At 40.2% G+C, this 4,562-nt stretch overlaps 1 long non-coding RNA gene across 1 annotated transcript in view; it reads right to left on the reverse strand.

Moving 5' to 3' along the window:
- The window catches only part of LOC102486322 (uncharacterized), a 5,379-nt gene extending 1,102 nt beyond the window's left edge, over positions 1-4,277 (reverse strand). Inside the window, exons 1-2 of the long non-coding RNA XR_335063.2 lie at positions 3,816-4,277; positions 266-404 (exon numbers count right to left, since the gene is read on the reverse strand). This is a non-coding gene — a long non-coding RNA (uncharacterized LOC102486322). The remainder of the gene's footprint in view (positions 1-265; positions 405-3,815) is intronic.
- Between the last annotated feature and the right edge of the window lie 285 nt (positions 4,278-4,562).

Here is a 4,562-nt window from a genome sequence, read left to right on the forward strand (position 1 = left end):
GAAAACTCACTGCTAGGATAAGGACGTAGATCCACAAACCCCCTCACCCAGTTTCTGGAGAAAGACTGATTGACCCAGCTGCCCAGTTTGAGTTAAGTCCCTACTTTCCCTAATTAGATAGACTGTACAGGTAATAGGAAAGAGAAATGTCTCAACAAGTAGTGCTAAGAAAGTTTTGAATCCAGTCTAGAGTCCACTACTTGGCTACCTAGTACACCCGAGTGCACATGCACACACACACACACACACACACACACACACGTACCCACGAGCACATGCTCCCAGAAGTACTATCACAGGGCTTCTGCTGCTGTCCACGATCTCTGGTCAAAACCATTTCTCCCTGGACACAGTCTTGCCATGGTCTATAACCTTACAACCTGTGACATCACATCTGGTGTGACCTGGTGAAGACAAAACAAGGTGGAAACCAGGAAGGTCAAGGGACTGGTCAAGGGACCCAATCACACATTGTTTTCTTCTGGCCAGAAAAATGAATGCATGTCTCTTTGTGGACACCTTGCTTATATGTCGACTGAGCTCCTCGGTAGACCTATCTGGTGGCCACGACTTCTGCCTGATTTAATGACCTCCTTCTTGTGTCCTTCTGGGCCAGACATACAAGAGGAAAACAAAAGCTTTTCTTGTGATGCGGTGGGCGTATGGTCTACTCGCCAGTCTGAGTCACTCCTCGGGTGTATGTAAGACCAATATGGGAGATTTATGGGAAATTTTCAAAACTGTTCGTTAAGCTTGGGAGTTTGCCAGTGACCTGACTCCCTAAAATATTGTTAAATTCCATTTTCTTTTATTTGTGAGAAATGCATTGGTGAATTTTAAGTGCAGAAATGTTGGATAATTATGATTTTTTACTCAGCAATCTCACTAAATGCATAGGCAATTTTGGGGCCTTTAAATCTTTTAATTTTCTTAATTTACTGATTTGCAGGTGTGTGTGGTAAAAATGAACGGAGGTATGAGTCCTAGTGAATTTGTTCTCTAATACGTACCTAGATGTTAGCTCCAGCCTTCTCAGGCTATATTAAAATCCAATGTCTGTGTTCATTTAGCATGAATTTACTGTCTACTAAATTCCAGGCATGGTTCTAGGCATTGTGACTATAACTGTGAACAAAACAGACAATGCTATGTTTCCAAGTAGCTTACATTTTAGTGGAAGGGCACTGGAGAGAGATTGTAAACTATTCAGAAAAATCCAGTCTCTTCTACTTTGAACATATATCTAAATTCTATTTCTCAGTATCCCTTATAGCTATGTATAGCATATGACCTAGTGGTGAGGTGTCCCCTTTCCAGGCCTGAACAATGAAAATTCCCATGCCCATCTCTTTATACCTTATTATCTTTTGCTTATTGAATTTAGGAATGATGGAGCCACAGAGTGGAAGGAGTATGAATCCCTAAATAACTGTATGGAGGAGAGCTGAACAGCCAATCTGAACATCTGCCTAGAAATGTTAGGTGAACAAAAAATAGAAGTTTTATTACGCTGAGCCATTACATACTTGAGTAGTCTATTTGTTATGATGTCAATTTAGTCTACTTTCAATAATGCACAAAGAAAATAAATGTATAGTATATTAGATTATATGGTGAAAGGGAACTCATGTGACTCAACTTAGGAAAAAAATTATCAACCCTATTAAAAGATGGGAAAATGAGCTCAACAGACATCTTTCTAAGGAAGACATATGAATAGCTCCAAAACACATATGAAAAAAATATTCAACATTCCTTATTATAAGGGAGATGTAAATCAAAAACACAATGAGATAACACCTTATCCTAGTCATGGTGGTTAAGATTCAAAAACTAAATGATGGTAAGTGCTAGTGAGGCTTTTGTGAAAAGGGAACTCTCTTACACTGTTAGTGGGAATGTAAATTAGTATAGCCACTGTGGAGAGTAATATAGAGGTTCCTCAAAGATCTACAAATCTCTCTTAAAAGAAAAACCTACAAATAGAACTACCAAAAATCCCACTCCTAGATATCTACTCAAAGGATAGGAAAACAATCAGAAAAGTATTTGCATATCCATGTTAATCGCTACATTATTCACAATTACTAGGACACAGAAACAACCCAAATGTCCATGCACAGAAGAATGGATGGGAAAAGTGTGGCATATATACACTAAAGAATTACTCAGCCATAAAATGAAATCATAAGACCCTGGCATTTCATAGAAAGTGGATGAATGTGGAAGATTTACTACTGAGTAAAGTAAGCCAGACTATGAGAGAGAGACACTGTATGTCCCCACTTAACATATACTGAATGTCCCGTATACTCTATGGAGGAAACTAAAAGATCAGAGGATAGAGACACATGGAGAATGGTTGAGAAAACTGGAGACAGTGTGGGAGGAGGAAGGTAGTGGTGGGGGGTGAGAGGAAGGGAATAAAGGAGAAAAATAGAGAGGCGAGGCATTTCAGGGACAGAAGTGGAGGACTGTCTGCTGGGAAAATTTATTTTACAAGCTGTGATGATGTACAGTGACTGAATGTTTAAAATAATTTAAAACTAAGTAAATAATGACTTTAGGAAAAAAATTTCCAATAAAAAAGATGATAAGCATTAAGCAAAGAAAATAGCAGAGTAGAATTGAGAGTGGGGTGTGTTACAAATGGTGCTGAGGGAAGGCTTTTCTGAAAAATCGTTTGAGCACATTAGTGAAGGAAGTGAAGACGCCAGCCAGCCTTAAAAACATCTGGACGGGGGAAGGGTGGTGGTGACGAAGAAGTATCCCAGGCAGGAGCAATCGCAAATACAAACAACAGGTTTGGCTGGAGCCCAAAGGTATGAGCATCCCGAATTCCTCCGACTCGTCCCAGATCGCCTCATTCAGTCATGAGGATCTCTTATTTTCCTTGTTCTATCTCAACTTTAGCTTTAGAAATGGTATTATATTGCTGGAAGTAGGGAGGAAAAACTTCCCTTTACAAATAACACACTTGTCCTACTGCTGTTTTCTGTTTCTAGGCAGTAATCTTGGACCAGAGCTCGCATTCTCTTTCAGTTCCTTGTTAAAGGCAGGGAGAGGAGGGAAATATCCTGACACTATGTTTGCTACCAGATATTCCAAAGCACCAGCCTCATAGATATGTGGTCTCCCAACAGGAATTGTCCGTCTTCCTTCCCAGGATGAAGGGATCTTGAGAACTATCACTCCCAGCCCCATTCAGCCAATTCTTTAAGTGGCATACATCAGACAGAAGAACGGGAAAAATACCAGTCCCAATAATATTTTTAAAATGCACAAAACTTTGTGCACCACTTCCTTTGCACTGCACAAGATAAATTTTGAAAAACTTGTATTTGTTATTATCATTATTTGATTTTTCTATAGTACATATTCATTCACCAGAGAGAGACAGAGAGAAAAAGAAAGGGAGGAAGTGAGAAAACAAGCCACTAGGTCAGGACTCGAACCATGGTCAGCCATGTGGGAGTCCAGTGCCTTAACCATCATGTCACCTGCTGGCCCCACACAAGATCATTTTTAGCAGCATTGTGTGGGCTAATGGCACAAATTTAGTGTCTGATTAAGTAGTGTTCTAATGCCACATAGATAATTTATAATCTGTGAATCCTTGGGCAAATTACTTAACTTCATAGAGTTGTGGTAAAAATTCCAAAACATATAATGCTTATGAAATACAAAGTACATGGAATTTAGTAAGTTCTTAATAATGAACTATTTTAGCTACAATGTATTTTAGGATTAATATTGCCATCCAATTATTCTTTACTATTTCTTGTTGATGTTCTAAAGATGCCATTTTCTCTTACCTTCACTGTAGGGAGTGAAGAGTTGATGAGGCTAAGAGTGGTCTTGATATTGTCCTTTTTTTCTGTTCCTTTGTTTTCTTGCTATGACCCCACAGTGGGATTCACCAGCTCCCACCCCTAGGCCATCCAGCCTTCAGGTAGTGGGTTCGGGCAATTGATTCTGGCCAGCAAAAAAGGAGGAGTGCTCTTTTCTGTTGAGATCGTGGAGAGCTGTGTTCCTTTCTTCAGCCTCTGTATGGTGAACATGAAGGCCCCGTACTCTTGATGGTGTAGCTGCAAAACTGTGGAGGCGTCCACACCTGGATCCTTGAGTGACTGTGTGGAGTGGTGCCCCAGCTGTCCCGTAGAAGGCAGGTAATGTGAATGAAAACTTACATGAAGCTCCTGGGATTGTGGAATTGTAGGTTACTGCAGCATAACCTAGTCCCCATCCCAGCCTGCTCCCCTACACATCCTTTGAAAAATGATGGAGACAGAATCTATAGAGAATCTACATTCCTACACAGTTCTACCACTGTCAAGACTCTCATTCCAGTCATCCTGTCTGCTACAGTACTCACTGTTTGTAGAGAGAGAACTATCGAACACATCTGATTCTCCCAGCACTGTCACTGTGCTTAGCATCTGATAAACCACAACAATGGCCATTGAATTATTCCCCAGTAATATGGCTCAAGAGCTAGAAGAGGACTCTGTGCCCTTTACCGTAATTTACATTTTTATTTCCTTATTCCAATTCTTCTGAAA

The sequence above is a fragment of the Tupaia chinensis genome, unplaced genomic scaffold, assembly GCF_000334495.1.
Source record: "Tupaia chinensis unplaced genomic scaffold, TupChi_1.0 Scaffold000332_1, whole genome shotgun sequence".
Taxonomy (NCBI): domain Eukaryota; kingdom Metazoa; phylum Chordata; class Mammalia; order Scandentia; family Tupaiidae; genus Tupaia; species Tupaia belangeri.